The sequence below is a fragment of the Nothoprocta perdicaria genome, unplaced genomic scaffold, assembly GCF_003342845.1.
Source record: "Nothoprocta perdicaria isolate Ctin4 unplaced genomic scaffold, notPer1 scaffold_14, whole genome shotgun sequence".
NCBI lineage: Eukaryota > Metazoa > Chordata > Aves > Tinamiformes > Tinamidae > Nothoprocta > Nothoprocta perdicaria.
The window spans coordinates 409061-429308 of NW_020454538.1; positions in this window are offsets into that span (position 1 = coordinate 409061).

Below are 20248 nucleotides of genomic sequence, written 5' to 3' on the forward strand. Positions count from 1 at the left end.
ATTCTATGATTCTATGATTCATACTCCCCTGATCTAAGAAGTTTTACACAATCCTTTCTTTCAGTTGCATCTTTCTACTCTCTTCTTCACTGCAACATAGAATCAAGTGTGAAAACACTGCTGGATGCAGAGTCTGCACAAACTTTACTGCASAAGTCCTAAGCAAGCCCCAAATACACTAATTGGAGTTTCACAGTTTATTTGGACTTTCAATATTGCCTGCTTGCCTTCTGAGGCAGATTTCATCTCTGATGGAGAACTTAATATATTATGGGTTTTTAAAAAGTACTTTGCTTAAAATGGTCCACTTCTCTGCCTTTTTTGATTCAGCCTGACCGTTTCCTAAGCACAAATTGTGTCACAGGGGTCTGAGCTTTATTACAATTCTGCAGTCCTTGTTGACTATTTTTAAGTAACTGAATAACAGTAAGTTTTGCAACTTAACAGTAGTTGTCTAGAAAAAGAAATTTATCTTTTTTAGGTCTCGTTCTGGAGCTTAAAAATGGCACAAACTTAAGCATGAGTAGTTTTATGTGAAGCTCTGAGAGTCATTTATATGCTTAAAGTCAAACTTGAGCATAAAACTTGGTCATTAGTGGCCACAGACCACAAAGTTATTTCTCTAATTTCCACATTCTCCTTGCCTTGAGTCTGACACATACGAAAGTCATGTTTTATCTCTGAACAACAAACTTCTATAAAGAAAGGTCAGTGACAATCGGTAGTGTTTCCAAGYGATGACATCTCAGACTTCATCAAGCTTGCATTAAAATGCTCTTTTTAATGATGAGCAGCTCATCTGCCTCTGGTTTTGGGTAAATCTAAGAGTAAGCATAAACTACTTCTATTGACAGCGACAAAAGCAAGCAGAGGCCAAAATCTCTCACATTTCTGCCTTTGTCCACCCCAGGAATTACTGATTGAATGTCTCCTATTTTGAGCGAAAGCTGAAATATGGATTTTCCTTTCATCATCACCACTTGCACAGCTGCATCAGTCATTAAGCTGTCCTAAAGATCTGTTACCTGGGAACAAGATGCCAGGTATATATCGTATCCTGAGGTGAGTTGTGGCAAGACATAAATTGATCATGCGGCTCATGCCTTTGAAACCCAAATGAAAGAACATCAATTGTCATCAACTCCGGGAATATAAATAGAAAAGACTAAATCAATTCTAAGTGTGTTGTGGAATGAAAAGTTAAAACAACAACAACAAAACACACACAACAGATTGCAGGTTAGTTTGATCAGAGACAAAAATTATACTTTAGAAAATAAGGTATAAAAAGAAGATAAAATCCTTCAGTCAAACATTCCATTCCCCCAAAATTTCAGGCAAATGAATGCTGCAAATGCATTCCCAGATGCATTAGGCTCTATGTAAAAGTGTTTTTTACTTATATTGTTTCTATTGAAAAGTCTTTCCAGAACTAAGCAAAATGTAACCATGGTCCTTTTAAAGACACTTGCATTTCTGCTAGAATAGATGTTTATTTTAAACATCTTCCTCTTGTATTAATGCTTCTAATGTAGTTATGGTCTCTTTATAACTGAAGCTATATAATCACATTTTCCCTGAATTATAGTTTTTGTGTTATATAAGAACTATTCTAGCTTTTTCTCTCTTCTTTTTTTTTTTTTTTTTCTCTTTTGGGAAAATGTATTTTACAGTCTCAAGAATCCATTTCAGGTGTGAGTTCATGTTTCTTTAATATATGTGATTAGGACCATATTTCATTATTCTAAGTGACATCTTACAGCACCACATAACTCTTAGTTTCTTCTGGGAATGCATTCTTTGAGATATCTTCACACCATGGCCTTTGCTCACTGTTATCTTGAAGCCTCAAAGCCATCCTATGATTAGCAAGTACAGCCAGATCTTCCTTTTCCTCTGTTATTTCTAAGGGACAAATTCCAAGGCTAAGGCAAAAATTCTTGTTACTAACTCTTGAGTGAACTATATGGCACTCCTTGGCACTGAATTTCATTCAACTGCTATTGCTCTCCTCCTCACTGTCATCTTGTTCCTCCCTCATGATACCTTGTCCTCCTCCTTTCTGACCTTCCTCCKTGCTTTATATGATCAGCCAGTTTCACAGGCATATTCTTTTTAGTCCTGTTAGTTCTAGGAAAATGGATTTAAAGTTAAATACACTTGACCTAAAAATATGTCTTTGTAGAACTCCAGTAGTAGTATCCCTCTTGCTCAATGGTTCAGTTTTCAGCCAAACACAATTATTACTTCTCTTTTGTGAAGATACTTATCTACTATACGATTCCTGTATTAATCCCCAACTTCTCCATGTGGTACTGTTAAAAATGTTCATTGAAATGCYGAGAGATTTAAAATGTTATCATTATAAAACAATCAAAAAAAAACCTATTACTTTATCACAGAAGATAAATTATATAGTAAAGTAATTTGTATAACATTCCTGTTTTCATTCTGTTCCATTTATCTCCATGCTTTTAATTAATCTCTCTGAAAATTTGAAAATTTCCCTACTATTACAATCTGACTAGAAAGTCTATATTTATTCAACCCCATTTTATTTCATTGTTATTTTACAAGGCTTGTTATTTGACAAATGTATAGCATTACCTGTTTTAGGCATATCATAGCCACGGAACTTCAGGTACCAGTTTTGTCTGAATTCTGGGATGAGATTTACAAATCTCCTGATTTAATTCTATTAATGTTCTAGACCTACCCTTACTTATCTGATTGATGTGTTGTTATATACCAACATACCAAATGCCATGTGTGTTTAAGAGCCAGAGCACTCCCATCATTGTCAATGATTCATCTAAAATATAGGTCCTATCATGTGAAGTCTAGAGCAAGACTCATTTTCTTCAAACACAGACGTCTCTTGCTCTCTGAGGTGCTCTTGGGTATCTCAGAGAGCATGGAACAGGCAGATATGACACAAGGACCACAAGAGATTTTCCCATTTCTACAGCTACCACAGGGCATGTGGGGTTCCTTGAAAGAGTTCAAGTACTGTAGTGCATATATGCCAAAATTCACCCTTATTTTATTGAGACCTGGAGAAGTGAAAATGAAAATCAGAACTGCTAACAGGGGAAAAGGGGATACAGAACTTCAGAGACACTGGCATAAACTAACAAAGACCTAAAAGCAGGAAGACTGTATTAATGAGTTCAGTTTTAAAACAGAGTAGGTGTTTGCTAGCAGCAAACATAACTGAGGAAGATGCTACAGCCATAACTGCTTCCATGTTCATAAGTGGTACCTCTGGAGAAGGCAGATTTCAAGCAGCTTTGGGTAGGACGGACCTGTGCTAACCCTTCCAAGCCTGAAGATTGTGATCTACCTGGTGACTTCTTTTTACTTCTGCTGCAACAAGAAAACAATTGTCTGAATATCCACAATAGCAGTAAATAATAAGACACAAGTTCTAAAGAACTGTACTCCCTGCTTTTGTTTCCCAATAGTTTAATTGCCTGCTGAGTCAAATGTTTCAGTTCAAGGTCACTTAGGAGAAGCTCTGTGGCCAAAGACTTGAAATACACAGCAAGCCAGATTATATCTAACATATCTAATTATATCTAATCTCTTGATCTGATATTCTAACCCCAAACTCCAAGAAACCATATGAAAATGACAGAAAAGGATTTGCCAGTATGACTGTGAACAAAAAGAAATGGTTCTCATTCAGGRCAGGTAATGATTTTGTCATGGTCACTGAACTCTGGGCTTGCAGAGGCCAAAAGCTTAACAATCTGAAGAAGTTGAACAGCTTTTATCTGTGGAGGTGGGAGGGAAAGAAGCATTAAGTGCAAAATTGCAGAAAAGGAAAGCCTGCTTGAATCAGCAACTCTTAGCTCTTCCACTGTGATTGTAATTTAACATAAGAAAAACACCATGTCATGAACAAACTGCCGTCTAACCCCTGGCTTTGCATAAAGTTTGGACAAGAGTTGGCTCCAACTTTCTAGTACTGAACTCTTCAGTGAAGGAAAAATTGTAGAAGAAAGATAACTACTTGGTTTAATAATGACTACGCAACAAGAAATTATTAATTGCAGATATTACAAACTTGCTATCTCAACAGTACTTGTGAAAATAAATGAAATGGGAGCATAATTGCTTTAGCTTTTCCGTTATTTTAATTAATTTCACTTTCATGTTCACTGATGCTGTTGTCATGCTGCAGTGTAATGTTTCGAACATGCCCCTGCCCTGCTCCTCTGGGGTAATGGCTCAGGAATGGAAGCCAAAATGCTTTAAATTAATTTCTCTTCTCATCCTTTAATTAGAACAATGCTAATTTCCTTCAAAATCATTACTATATAAAAAGTCACACCTTCAGCTCTACTTTGCTCTGGCACATTGATGTGGGAGACAGAAATCACAGGAACGTCAGGATATGGGAGGCATTTGGGGGATTATGGGATTTCTGATACTTTGCATTAAAGTAAGCAAGGCCTAAAAATAAAATTTCCAAATTTGTATCTATCCAAGGCTGTCRTTGTTGGGTTGCTTTGCAGCTTTTTGCAATGCTTGTTTTTTTGGGGGGGTTGTTTATTTGTTTGTTTTCATTTTTCCAGGTGAAGATGAAATGGTTATTTTAAGTTCAGGTGCATCTCTGATGCTGAGACATGGAAGGTCAAACATAACAGGAAAGTACCCAGTTTAGGAAGTAAGGCTACTTGTTTAGAAACTGAAGACCAAATATGTTTTAGGCAAATAACTTTTTGCAACAGGATAAAATTTAGTCTTTACTTATTTTCMTATTTCTTTTTAGTTGCCCTGAGAATATTTTAATAATCTCTGTAGAGTTTAAAATGACACAGGTAATTGCTTAAAGTAATTTCAGTGCTATTAAAGATAACAAAGCTCTCTTGTGAAATGATTTGCTAAGCAGTCATCAGCAGAAAAGGGGTAAAGATCTTTTCAGTGCAAATTTGAGTTCTTTTTATAGGTGAGTTGAAATGAGAATATAATTACATTATCTATAAGAGGTGTGCCAATATTCAAATACCCACCATCTCAATCTTGCATTGACTCATACAGAAAATACATCAGGATTTTACCTAGCTCCATTTCTACCATTCAGCAACCTCTGTGTGATCTCCGAACCCACCTCCAGGTTGTGCAGATAATGTTTAAATTGCAGTGTAATTCATCACAGCACATTTAAACCTGAGACTGAATTCCTCCCAAATTGCTTTGAAGACACTCCAAGGAACTAGTCAGTATAAATCTTGCATACCTGGCTTTCATTTTCCCCACCCCGTCGACCCTCATGACTATGTCTACAAAATGATTTCCTCCTTTTTGACTCTACTTCATGAAAAATRTGTCAGAAAAGCTTGAATCTTAGCRAAGTTCAGAACACTGAAAGAATAAGTCACATAAAATCTTGAAGGTCCCAAGTGCGCCATAATACAACTTGTTTCTCCAGCACATTATGTCCTGCTAATGAGATGATGAGAATACTTACTCACTTGGGCCTCAAATAGTGAATAAATACGAAGAACTTCATTTTTTTCTCTTTCAGATGTCTTAAGAGACACGAGTCACTGAAGCCCAGAACAATCTCATCTATTTTTAACCAGCTAAAAGTCAGACATATTAACTAGGTGTGCAATTTAGAGGGCAATCCATACGTTAACAGGTACAATTATACCTGATTAAATGTATCAAAATAGGTAAAATTAATTATTTACAGAAATGCTATTGTCTAGAAGGATCTTAACCAATTTCTTTTACAGAGATGTGATTAGGTTAGATGTTAGTAGACGATATTGAGGTTCATATAGACAGACTTGACCAGCTGTACACCATCATTTCACTGGAGAATCATAACCCTGTCCAAACCATGGCACTTAATGCCAGGTTTCCCCCTTTGTGGCATCCTTCAGTTGGTGCAACACAGGCTAATTTCTGCTAAGTGTCTCTGCCATGTTTATCGGGCTCTAAATCCAGAGGAAACCTTCTTGACTCCAAAAAAAAACTGAAACAAAATGGGTAACATTTATCAGAGGAGTTTAGCAAAAGAAAAATACAAGAGAAAAAGGCATCAGCTAGAAAACCCATTACATTGTTGTGACTGTTAAACTTCTGTCACCCATCAACTTCAAGTGAAAAGTTCAGCCCACCCAGGCTGCAATACTCATTTCTTTTACGATCAGAAGGTTAGAGAAAGCTTCTTCCATTCTTTCTTATCATGAACCATTTCTCTATGGAGAAATGTATTATTTCTCTGTAATACAGACCAGAACAACATTTCAAAGCCTGCTGTTCATATCTTATAACAGGAATATATTTCTTTGTCTTTCTTTGTATATTTTTTTCCTTATTTATTTTATTTTTATCTCTCTGGACAATACTTAAGGTRAAAGCAACTCTCTTCTAAACACCTCAAGGGAAAGACTCCTTCYTTCCCATTCTCCTCAATGTAGTAATATTCTGGTTTTTGTGATTAGCTTCTGTGGATTGAATGTTGAAGGCTGCCTGATATAGGTAATAATGATGGATGCTTTCCAGCTACAGCTATGGATAGCCAAGCTTTATTTGTTTTCATAGACTAGCTGTAATGGCCCCTACCTATAGGGAACAACCATTTGGCAAGTATCCATCTATGTCTAAATTATCCTTGCCTTGGAGCTGAATTCATGGAGTAACCTCAATTCACTGAATTAATTTCTAGTAATATAGTAATCACTGTGACTTGGGGAATTCTGCTTCCTTTTTGTATTTATTTTTAACACAGATATAACCCCTTTTTCCAGCCTTTTCCCCTCACCTGCYGCAGCTTAGATCTGATTTGTTCTCTTTGAATTCAATAGACAAAAATCCTTTATTTTCCATCTTATTTTGCTAAAAAAAAAATTATAAGCATGGAACAATTGTCATACGTGGGTATTTCTGACCTACACAAGCACCACTAGGAAGGTCATGGAGCTATTTTGACAGAAGAAAGGAGGCGAAGAGGAAGAGGGGGGATGATTAAACTATGGTTTCTAGGATTCTTCTTTTCCACCCTTTAACAGCAAAATTCTTGGCTCCAAGTAAGAGCTGAATAAGACACTAGCAATGACCAAGCACTTCTTCATTTTAGATATCTGTACTACTGCCAAAGCAAGCAGTCAATGAAGAATTACTGGATATTCTTCCTACTCTTATTCGTGCCTAAAGTAGCAAAGGTTATGTTGCTGCAGAACAAACTGCTTGTAGACCACGCTTAACATCCTCCCAAAGGCATTGCTCAGGCTCATTTGAGAAGTAACAAAGCTGGGCTGCAAATCATTTTCCTGGACATCAATGAATGGCAAGTGATCTGACCAGCTAGTAGTTCCTGAGTTCTTCCAAATGCAGACATGCTCTCCAAAGGAATATTTTCTCTTGGAGGAATTTAGGATGAGCTTCTCTCATCAGATGTGTTTTCCAGGGAGAAAACAAAACAGAGTACTGAGGTTTAAACCATAAACACACTCCATAACAGGAAAAAAGATTTGTTAGAAATAGAGCTTTGAGAGAGACACACCTAGATCTAGGTGTATCCTAGACATATAGTCTCCTCAAAGAGACCAAAGAGACCAAAATGGCTTTTAAACCCAAATGGCTATGTTTTGATAGAATAAAAACTAGAAGAGTTAACTTCTGAAACAGATGAGGTCAGTCAGAACAGAAATACCTGGAGACATGCAATGCTTTCTCCCTGCCTCCTGTTACCAAGCTATCTGGGTTTCTTGGGGACCTGACGAAGCAGCTCTGTGTTTCATCACCACAGCCTGGTGCAGGAGACATCTGTCATTTCCATCACACTCCTGGTTATCTTGGTCCCAAGGTCTGGAGAAACCTGGTATGTCTAGTCCAGGGCTGCTGGGGTAGCACTGGGAGCTCTCTTCCTAATGGTGATGGGGAACAGAGAGGGCAAGCTGGATTCGTGCAACTTCACCATGCAACCTGTGTCATAGTTTCACAACAGGTTTGGTTCTATTTCCATTCTTGTTCCTCTCCTCTAGACTTCTTGGGAAAGGTGGTTACCACTGTTTTTCTATAGAGATAGGCAAATCGTTGATTACCTGGAGAAAGTTAATTCTGATTGCATAAGGATTTGAATGCAAAGCTATTTCTAAACATCTGCACAGGTAAATGAACCGTGCTTCAATCGGTTTTATGCAGATCCCATAGTTTTTCCTCTCTTTGTTCTTCAGCCTTGGTACACTCCTTGCTCTCTAATAAACAGTGCACCTTCAGGTATTGCAAAACAGGCAGCATTTCCAGCTTTTCACCAGCAAAGTGTTCCCCGTGTCTCTATGAGTTGTCTTTAGAAAAGGCACAGTCTTAGTAGTAGGAGAGAGATTACATCCTACCCAAATGGCTTACGTTTCCAAGTTGTGTTGCACTTTTTAAAATTATTTTTTTCTTTTAAATTTCTACTGAAAAAGAATATCCAAGCTGACTGGTGTAGCACTATAACTGGTGGATAATAACTTGTACTTTACAGCCACATGAAAGCACTGGTAATCGTCTTCTACTTGCTCTGGAAATAAGACATGGAAACAATAAGGTCTGGAGGTAAGACTGTAAAGTGTCGATATATTTCTTTTCCTATGCCCTGAGATTTTAGCTCAAACCTGACAGTAATCATTGACTTACATGTCACTTCAGCAAGCATTCTGGTGTCATTTGCAGATGCATGCAGCTTGATGGGCCTTTTATGAACAATTACACAACGGTGTAATTTACAGCATTAGCCTGGCATGCTCAGCATGGAACGGGATACACACAGCGACAGGGATAGCACAGAGAGAAGAAAATAAAAAAATATGACACTGCCAGTGTAGACTCCCTATCAAGTCTGTGGCTGAGAACCTGGGCATGCAAGCCACAAGAGATCTCCTCCCGCAGCAGGGATAGGCTATCTTTATTGGAGAAGTTCATTATTACTTCTAGTACTCAGATTAAGATTGGGTATATTTCTTTYGAAAGGCAAAAGTTCAACACTTATGAAACTACAGTAGGTTTATTGACATTTAAGTTCTTTAACTCTATCCATTATGTCTTTCCACCAAAAGCTATTGATGATKATGGCTATCATTATTATTATCATTATTATTATTATTATTATTTGTCATCACAGAAGCAGCAGGTTGGTAGCACCCAGGAGCCAAGTCAATTGTACCTCAGTGTTTAGCCCTAACTTACATCGATCCTTCAGTAACAAGTCTCAAATCAAAAGCAGCTTCTGAGATTTCAGTTTATGTATCTCAGGGGCAGAAAAGAGCTGTAGACTTTATGTTAAGAGTCACTCTTCCATGGGGAAATGTCCCCCCAACGTCTGTGAAGGGTTCAAACCTGCAGCAAATAAACAGGCCTTCCAGAACTTCCTTCATCATTCAGGTCAGAAAATCCATTTCCCTTAACAGGATATTTTGTAAATGGCTGAATCACTGGCTATATATTCCTGAGTTTCATTAATACTAATTTTAAAGCCAAACCTTTCTGTACAGTGTTGCATTTCTATTTTGCTATCTATTCATAAATGARGAAAGCGACTCACATTGGTGGAACCATTTGACCAAGACTGTAAAGAAGGATTACAAGACGACATTTTCCTTATTTCTAAACCCATATTTAGAGTAGGTCATGAACAAGAGTTACAGAGCATTAAGTACCCCCTTCCTCACCACTAAAAAGAAAAATCAAGGTTAATATTATTGTATGGTCCTTTTTGCTACAAGTGAGCCAATGCAAATGAAATAGGTTGTTTTTAACTTACTTTGAAATCTATGATATAAACTATAAATAGGTGACCACAGAAATGCATAAAAAACTCTCGCCATGCACAGGAAAAAACAATCTATTTTCTTTTTGACAGGCCTGTAATGAGATATAAGTCATTAAAGCAGTAAAGCTTATTGTCTGCAAATGTTTTAAAATAAAATATCTCAGAATTAAAATTAATTCTTCGTTAATCTTGATGAAGACTCTGTCCTTGAGCTATAAATCCAGGGCACTCCTCTTCCAGACTGCCAAACCCAGGAGGCCTTGGATGAATAAGGATGAAATAAGTACCCAGTATTGTCAAGAGTGATGGTGATAGCAGAAGAACTAAGGAAGAGATGTGCCTAACATTAACCCCAAAGCAYACATCTCACTTAGCCATCAAAAGGATAGACATGTAGACAAAGGTGGTCATCTCAGCTCCTTGTTAACAGAAGCGAAAGGTATTTCTGTAAGGAACCCAATTATTACATACTCCAGTCAAGCTAAATATCTTAGAAAGATATCCTCATAGACTCATAGAATCCTTAAGGTTGGAAGTGACTTTTAGAGATCATCTAGTCCAACTCCCTGCACGCAGAGTCATCTAGAGCATCCCAGCAAGTCTGGAAGATCCAGAGCATTCCAGCGGATTTTGAAGATCTCCAGAGAAGGAGATTCCACAACTTCTCTGGKCAGCCTGTTSCAGGGCTCTGGCACCCTCACAGTGAAGAAATTTTTCCTTAAGTTCCTGCAGAACTTTTGGTGCCTCAGTTTGTGGCGGTTTCCTCTAGTCCTATCCCTGCCCACCACTGAAAAGAGGCCAGCCCCCTCCTCCTCACTGCCTCCCTTGAGGTATTTATACACGCTGATCAGGTCCCCCCTCAGCCTCCTCTTCTCCAGGCTGAACAGGCCCAGCTCCGTCAGCCTTTCCTCACAGGGCAGATGTTCCAGGCCCCTGATCATCCTSGTAGCCCTGCGCTGGACTCTCTCCAGCAGCTCCACATCCCTTCTCCATTATTCTAGAAAGAGATGGCAGACTGGAGGATTAATTCTTAAATAGGTAAAGGTAAATGAGATGCATTCCAGTCCAATATCCACCTCCAGACTCTTCAGTGAAATAGAGTTCCTGTCTACTGTCTTCAAAGAAGCACACACATATTTCTGGGTAGAGTAAAGCTATTGTACACATGAATGAAACTGTGGTCMTTCTTGTTCAAGACAGTGACCCTAAAATTGGGAAAAGTGGTAGAAAGCCATTCAGAGGATGAGATGGGAAGGGAGAAGATGTCTTCTGCAATGAGTCTTGCCCAACCTCTGGCAAAGAGAGCTGAGGGGTATCCAGTTCATCTTGGTTTGTACAACAGAGATAGAGAAAGTACTTTAAGGCTGAAGGAAAACACTGACAAAAAGAAAAACTGGTGTAAAATTGGCCATTAATATATTTAAACTGGCAATTAGAATCAAGTTCCTTTAAATCAGCTCCCAGCTGGATCTGAAAGAGCAGAAAAATTTGGCTGCTGAAGATGGATCTTCACACTGTCTGAAAAGGGGGATGTGAGGTCCTGCCTTTGATTGCAGGCAGCTCGACACGCTGACCTGGGAGACCCCTTTCAATCTAATGCCACTGTGTTCTCAAACACTAACATTGCTTTCTGCATTACAAGTGGAAATTGAGGGCACTCAGCATCGACCAGTCCTAGATCCAAAGGCAACACGTTGCTCTAAGACTTGAATTTGYTTTTCTTGATTGCTGGAGATGGACRTATTGGCTCAAMAGAATCAGGGAAGGGCTAGCTGGGCACAGCATTCCCTGGCCCTGCTCATTTCTTCAGAAATAATTTCTCAGAAAATATGTTTCCCCTTCACCATGGGCTCCCAGGAAAGTCCTGGATTAGCCATTTTATTTTTTTCACCTGCTAGTGCAAACACGTTTTAGCTGATAATGACTCAGGCTGCAGTGGCTCCCTTTGAAGGGATTATGATTACAGCAAAGGAGACTGATGAAAACTGTGACAATTCCCTCTTCCCCCAGCCGATTTGGAACTGCAAATGCTAACGTTAAAATGTACAAATGGCTCTGCATGCAATTTTAATATGCTTATGATAGGAGAGAAAGAAAGACCATCTGTGGAAGCTAAAAAATCTTAATGGGAGATTTAATTGACTACATTTATCTGAGGGGAGATACATGTGTCTCCAGACCTCCAGACCAATCAGGTAGACACCTCTGCTGTGTTAGAATTAATGGTTTGCTCGATGGAGGACGCAGCATACCTGAGAGATGGTAGCTGTCATATCCTATTCTGAACAGGAGAAAAAGCAAAGTTATAAATTACCTTTATCACCAAGATGACGATTAAGGACAGAATGTAGCATTTTAACACCAGAAATGAATGACTGCTGCAGAACCCAAAGGCCTCAGACCATAAAACAAATAACTGTGATTAAGCTGATCAAGAGTCTTTAACTTATCCAGGGCCATGAGGGCCAAATTAAGCCCCAAACCATTTAGGAAATGGCTTTCATAACATTTCTTGTTACGAGCATCTTGGCAGGTGTTCAGGAAGTTCATTAGGAAACAGGAGCCACAAATCTACTTTATTAAGTGCAAAAGATCAGGTTGCTTTGAATTTACTATGTCAGAGAGAAAGTCACCAGCAGAGAGGGCCATGGTTTTAACTGGATATAATCCACCCAAACACACCGTTTTTGCCCAAGAGTCATTTCAGCATTTATGTGCCCCCTCGTACACGGCTGCTTATGTTTCGGGGCACTTCATTTTCTTTTAGTCTACTTGTAAGGATTTCATCACTCACTAATAGAAGTAGGCAAGGGTGAAACACCATGTTTCAAAACGTCAATTCTTCCAAATTCAAGGAGTGTCTGTCTAGGGGAATTAATTTGCATGACATACTTTTTTACAAAATTTTCAAATAATCTTTCAAATTTTCTGATTTGAACTTTCACTTTAGAAACCTATATTCACCAAGATGGAATAAAAGAGCAGATAGGGGGTTAGGAAGAAAATAATTGAAATCTGAGCAAAAAGATGTTTCCAGAGTGGCCAAAACAAAACATTTCAGCTGAAATAAACATCTTGGCCTCTCTGCCTCTTTTATATTTGTTCCACGACTCCCCAATGCAAGATACATAGATACMTTTTGGCTGTGATAACACAGATCGGGGTTCCCAAGTGATGTTTACATGAATATGTACAGAGCACAACTCCTATCATCATTATTCACTGGTCCCAAATATTTTATGAGCCTTTTCTGCTTTTTGACACAAATCCACAGGGAATGTACTCCTTTACAAAACAGTTCAGGAGTGAAAATAGGAAAGATATTCCTTTGGGTTCAGAGGACTCCAGATCTTCCTTCACTCTCCAGAAAAGGAAGATAACAAAAAGCCATTGCACAAAATGTCCAAAGCCCCTCCCTGCCTTCTGGGAACTGAAGTCACCATAATCCAAATGGAACCAAATGCAGAGATGCCCGGTCGTCTCTCTGCTTTGGAATGCACTTCAGGTGCTCACCAGATGTTTTCCATTCATTTTGCACAGCAGTTTAAGACAAAGAGAGGTGAGATTAATGGCGGGCACCTTCAGCACACGGCAGAAGGACAGCAGATGAGTGAAGGCATGCTGGACAGGAGACGACTGGTGCAAGCTGGAAGCAAAATGAGAAGCAACCAGAAAGCTCAAGAATGGCCATCTGTAACTGTCACTGGCATATGCCAGTGACAAGGACTTTCTCATTYAGACTGGGTGTCTTTATGTCCTTCTTCTTATTTACCTGTCCATCTTTTAAGATGGGAGAGGAAGAAGCTGGACTAAAAACTACAGTCACGCCTCATTTTCCCCAGGAAGTCTGGACCATGAAGGATTGTGCTGAGCTCTACAAAAATCCATCTGCAGGTGGCATGTTGACAGAAAGGGACATTTGAGACAGCCTCTCTGAAAGTTATTGCTCCGAGGAAGAGTTCATTGACCTCATTCATCTAAAAGCAGACACAAGAGAGACCATCCTGTCTGGGAATGTCTCCTGGGATGAGATTTAGGGAGACGCACCAAAGGGAGAAAGCAGGTGATGAGGGGTCTGCTCCACCCATAAGAAGTTCTGTTGTGCCTGCGTACATTATTTTATAACAGATGCTAAAGGAACCATAAGAACTTTACTGTCTTAAAGTATAAGTAGAAATTTTCATTTAAGAATATCTGCAAATATTAATGTGCAAATATACCTATATAATCTCAACTGACACAGGTGTTCTCTAACAACATCCCTCTGTACCAGTTAGCATGTATTATATGCATATTTCTCCTACAGCACTGGGACAAGTCATCTCAGCACAAATGTAGTGAGAGAAAAGCATCCAGGATGTGAACGTCAGAGTCAGAATTCCATGTCTGATCTGCCCATGGAGAGTGCACATGCTGCCTTCTCCAGTGTYCACCTCCTGGGGTTGACCAGCTGCAGGTTGCCCAGGTAATGACAGGCAACCATTAAGTGCAGCCAGCATAGACGGAGTACGTGTCAGAGCAGATCAAGGACAACATTTCCTTAAAAACAAAATAAAATAAACAAACAAACAAACGTGTGAGATAATTTAGAGTGGCTCAAACACCAGTTCAAAAGTCAGGAGTGCAAGGTGAACTCAAGCAAGTCATTTCAGCTGCTCATGCCCCAGTTTTGAAGTCTGCAATAGGAGGAAGAAGAAACAAATTTCCCTGGAAAGACATCTAGTGGTCAAAAATACTATTCAATAGCTAACAACGTTGATAGTGCTCACAGGATCGGAGCCAAACTGTATCCAACTATCAACGCTTTTGCAAAGTCCACATTGCTGAGTTGTGTAAAGCTACCTTCATCCCGGGCAAGAAAGGCACTTTGCGATGAGCCCCATGCCCTSGTGACCCAGACGAGGGGCTTGTGACTCCTCTTCAGCCAGGTTTCCTTCACTAGGACATCAGTGAGCTGCATAGGAGAGAAGGAGGATGGAACATACTCAAATCTGTCCCCAGCGTGAAGCAGGGGAGGGGAGATGCACGAGAGGTCAGACCCTGCAAAACTTTGTTCTGACAGCTCACGCGCTGCTTGGGCACCTGGACATTAAACCTGTGACACAGCATCATGTCCTAACACAGCGGAGAGGTGCTCTGAGCCTGTAATCTCAGACAAATGTCCTTCTGCACCCAAGCAAGCACCACAGCCATTGAGCCCCTCCAAGCAATGCAGCAGCTCGTGCTCGCACACGGTGAGCAGTGTCACACATGGACTGCAGCAAGAGGCACCCGCGATGTTTTTGGTTTAAACGCTTCCTATCAATCTGCTTTTCGAACAAAAATAGCTTGTGCTAYGCTGATGGGATCTTTTTCTGTGTAATACACTACCCTCTGGTGCTCATCCGTGTTCATTACAATGCAGCATCAATTTTTTTTCTTCAGAGCACTACAGGAGAAACCTGGTGTTTAATGTTAACTTCAGCATTAAATTCAATGTGGTTTATTAATTACCACACTATAAAGGAAGGGGTAGCTTGCCCCTCTGCTTGTAGCGTGTGGCTCCTTGTAACCACATTTATTTAAAAGGCATCATCTCATCTGGACCCAAACTGAACTTTGAGGGTTTTTTTTCCCCTACCTCTGCACTGAAGTAGAATTTATTCTGTGCTGATATTAAGGCAAAAGATTTCCTACAGAAGAATTTTGCTAAGAGGTTAACACAGAGCCTCCAACAGCAACACTTCCAAAACACATTTCCAAAACATTTATTCAGTCCTTCCATCATTTAAGCTGCAGCACCAAGGTTGAAAGCTCATCACATCTACTACCATAGCAGAGCCAGCGAGATAGCAAACAGCGAGGTGCTGGTGGTTTGAAGAGCACTGGAAATCAGCAGCTCTGCACTGGGACCCGTGGGGCATCCCATTCCCACCCCCTCCCACTCAGGAGAGGGTCTAGGCAGAACAAGCGTAGAAATTCCCATGGAAATGAAATGCAGGAATTGTTTTCCCATCTCTCCTCTCTCTCCCTTTCCAACACTGCAATGAAACCAAATGACACTCCCATCTCCCAGGAACCATCCACAAGCTTTTGGCAGGGATGGGAAGGAATAAAAATAACCCCCAGAGCTGAGCCTAGCCCACCTGTCTAGCCTGCAAAGCTCATGATTGTAACATATGCAGAGGAAGACATCGGTGTGTTAATATGTGTTGATTGCTAAGTCCCTCTATGGTTGTTATTCATMACTACCCTGGCACTGACCATACAGAGACTGAAGGAATTTGTGCAGTTCAGTATATTGGCCATCTGCTTAGCAGGCTTCTATTTTTCACACCCAGAAAARATAAAATAAAAATAAAAGAATTTCTTCCTTATTGCTTCCCCCTCCTCACATTTCCCTGACACAGACTCACTCCCTACCAGAGCAAGGTGTTTCACTGTTTTTTTTCCTTTGCAAGAAGAAATATARAGATTGCTGAACAACAGCAATGAAAGCCATGCCAGAAGATGAGATCTATGTTTCTAGCAATCCTCAAAATTTGCCTGGACACTCATTAGGGACATCTCTGGAGAACAGATGGTGCTGAAGGAGGGCTGATTTCAACTCCACTCATTCTGAGATACCTTCACTCCAATTTTACTTCATCTTTGGCTATTGTGACCACCTCCAGTTAAACCTATTCCTGCGAAAGCTTCAGTGACTTGCGATTAACTTKGTGCTCCGGGCAAAGTCCCCCTGAAAGCAAATATGCTTTAAATGTATGGACAGTGGAAATTTCCTCAGTTTGTAAGACAGATATATGCATAAATCTTTCTTGGTTTAGGACTGTGTTCACAAGAATAAAAGCAGCCAAATAATTACTCTTTGTGAGAATCTGCCTGGAAAACCTTGCTGGACATTTCTTTCTAAATGTCTTTGAATTGAATTTCTTGAACTTTTGAAAATTGAAATAAACTTTTCTTCTGTCCAACTCTCCTTTATCCTAACCTTTGTACAACAACTGTCTAACTCTCTATATATGAAGTAAATAGAAAGTGCAAAGTCCCTAGTAAACTTGTACGGATCRGTAATCTGCTGATTATAAGAGGTAATACTACTGATTTCATGAGGATAGTTTGCTTATAAAAGGCAGGAACAATTCCTAAAAATCTGTTGTCAGGTTAGGTTATAATTTCATTCTTTTACATAACTATCTCATCCTTTTACAAGATAAAAATTGGTTTGATGCATGAAAAAAGCAGACAAAAATATGTTAATTACTCATTAGATGTAAACACTGCTCTGATCAGAAAAGATGAGCTACAGGGGCAGGAGGAGAGTTTAGGTAGATCTTAGCTCCCAGCCTTCACCAGAAACACCAGCTCCTCTGAGAAACTGGAGCTTCATGTAGCTGCTACCTCAGCAGTAGAATATAATGTAGGATCAGGATGAAGACTGAGGTACATGGCCAGTATGTCTCCAGTGTGGATTCTCCCAAAGACACTCAAAAAAGTTCTCACTGTGGCTTTTCTTCCCTTTTGAGGACTACAAATAAGGTCTCTCATCTCTTTACCTGGGCATTACTTCTCGTGCCACTGCTTGGGATAATAATAATCCCTCTTTGGGATGTCAGCTCTTCTGTCAATTTGGGGTTTAAATTTAATTGAGAGACATATGCACAGAGCTAGCAAGTTAGACAAAGATCAAGTCTTGCTTCTCTAGGGAATCAGGCTAAAAATTCAATTAACAAAGCCAGCAGCATCAAATTTTACCTTGAAACTTCAGTCACTTATTAACTTTGCCTTTGCAGGTGTTGAAAACAATAAAATTCCCAGTACTAAAGCCCTAGTCAGAGATTGAAAAGCAGCCAAATTCCAGGCTGGGGCACTGGAAATAATCTGTTTCTCTGCTAAAACAAGAAGAAACTTAACAAGCAATTTAAGTTTCAAGGCAAGCCTTTTTCATGGGTGTTGCTCATTTATTTGTCTTTGCTGGATTGGTTTTTTTGCTTCTTTTCAGTCCTTAMCTTTTAGCTTGGCAAGGATGTCAGGGAGGAGGACGATGCAGCGTGGGAAGGAAGCACGAGGAGGCACGGAGAGCAAACACTGCTTGCTTTAGGGGCAGAGACAGAGATGGAAGGAGAACAGATGAATCAGGTCAGTGTTGCTGGATTGCAACGTCTGAATACGTACAGAGGGTGAAGACGATACGATAAAGTCATCAGTCGCCTAACCCAACGACAAGCCACAGCATAAATCAGACTGCTCAGATTTGCTGGAGCTGTTGTATTGATTTTTGTATTGCAGTTATACTGCCTGAAAAGAAATTCAGCCAGGTATACCAGTCTCAGCCACCCTAGGTACAGGATCTCACACAAGAAAATCCATTTGCAAAGAGAAAATAAAATGCAAGCCCTCAGCAGACTGGCCCCACTGTTGGGCACTGTCCCATTTAAGAAAAATTCCAATCATTRCAACCTTCTACCCTCTTGTAAGAGTCCCAAATGGGTGATAACCCTTCCCACCCTACTCCCTTTTCTTACTCTCTTCCTCAGTGAAACTCTTTTGCTCAGTCCTAAGCTGCAATTACTTGAGTCCCTCTCAGTTCCTAGCTCGGTGCCACTGCTTTCCCTCGCAGGCAGTCGAGGTGAGTCACTGCTGACTGACTGTGTTATTCAGCCACCTGAACAGATCCAAAAGCAAGGGCTATGGCTGCCTTTTTGATGCTGAATCCACCCCAGCAAAGCTCTTTGGAATGAAGTACTCTTTAGAATGATTAAACGTTAAATCAGTCATTTCCACTTCAGCTCCTGGGATTATTTTTTCCCCTCACTATTGATTGAATTTCAATTCAAAGGACTAATTCTAGAGGCTTATATCCATTTATTCCTACTCTTCCACCCACCACCATTCTTGACCCCTCCTGGGTCTGAAAAAATTAGGTGGTGATTTTCCTCCCATAATGGAAGAGGATGTCTCAGATTTCCTSGGGGTGAGCGCTACACAAAGAGCAGAGCTAGAAGGAACAAGCATAGAAAAACTAAAGAGAGACCTAGGTCTCAGAGCCATCAAATCTCAGTACAGAGAAGATTAACAGAATAAGACCAATCCCAGCTAGAGAGTAGAAACAAGAAGGAAAGGTCTTGCTCAGGGTTAGCTAAGCTGCTCTTATAGATTAACCAATTTAGCAGAGACTGGTTCTGCCATGCATCATCGAGCTGTCATTTTCTGCAAGCTCCACTCTGTTTTCTAGCCCACACAATTRTCTTTAGCTTTCCCCACAATTGTCTTCAGCTTTTCCCTTTGATTCTTTCTTCTTTTGTTTTCCCACATGCACAGGCAAGTAAATTACACTTGTCCAGACTGCAGTTTGGCCAGGTCATGAAGTGTGAGACTCTGATGGGCAGAGCAATGCCCAGTGGAGGAGCACGCTGCCACTGAGGATTTTTGAAGGGCAAAGGATGACTGCAAGCTAAGGCATAGATTCATATTTACTCGGTAGCCATCTGTGGTGGTTACATAGCTGTCTGTTCCTCTGCCAAAGGGCAGGCAGCTACTGCACACATTGATTTGGAAGGGAGGAGGTAGAGTCTTGCATTCTGTCCAACCATTTCATCACCGTGGTTGGTAACCTCAATCGGCAGGATCGGAAGGATCGGCATCTTGAAACATCTTCTCTMCAAGATGCAGAGTGTGGTTCTTGGACTCCAGAAACTTGGTGGTGTGCCTAAACCACCCATTCTGCCATCAAGCCAATTAACAGGAAGGTTCGACCAATGTTTGCAGGTCAGTTGCCATCCATGGCATTCTGTCGAATTGAGAGGATTTTTTTTCCCCTCAGAGAAGCAATTCTAGCTTAGATGAATTCTGCACCAATCAAAATTGCTCTTCCTAGCTGTGCAGTCTGCAAATGTGTTGCTTCCAGATTAGCATATGTCTTTGTAACATTTCTAATAAATATTAAGTGTTTGGGCATTTGTGTTTTTCCAGTTCAGGATCATGACACCAGGCCCACTGAACTGCAGAACTTCAAGTCAGCAAGTATACTTTTCATAATTAAATGCATTTCCCCAATCCAAACATTTATTTATAATCTTGTAATTGCCTATATGTAGCAGATCAAACACTATCATAGTGAAAAAAAAATCAGCATAGCACTGGACAAACACATCTTTATTATTAAGCCTCTGTAAAAGCAGGTCCCTGTTATAATGGCCACCTTGGAGAAATAACTCCACTTACAGATCATGTCTTATAGGAAAAAGCAGCTGGTCTGTAAGATCTTGCAGTGAAGAAGATGCCACCACAAGGACAGTCTGAGCAATTTCTTGAAGTTGTTCTTACTTTTACATTAAGCTTTTGAGTGTGAAAATCCATGCACACTGCTGGCCAGGGCAAGAAGCTTTCCAAGACTTCATGAACAGTTCATGGACCTTAATTTGGGTTCTGCTGCTTAATTTGGGTTCTGCATTCACATAGTTGTCATATCTCCAAGTATGACCAGATATGATTTAG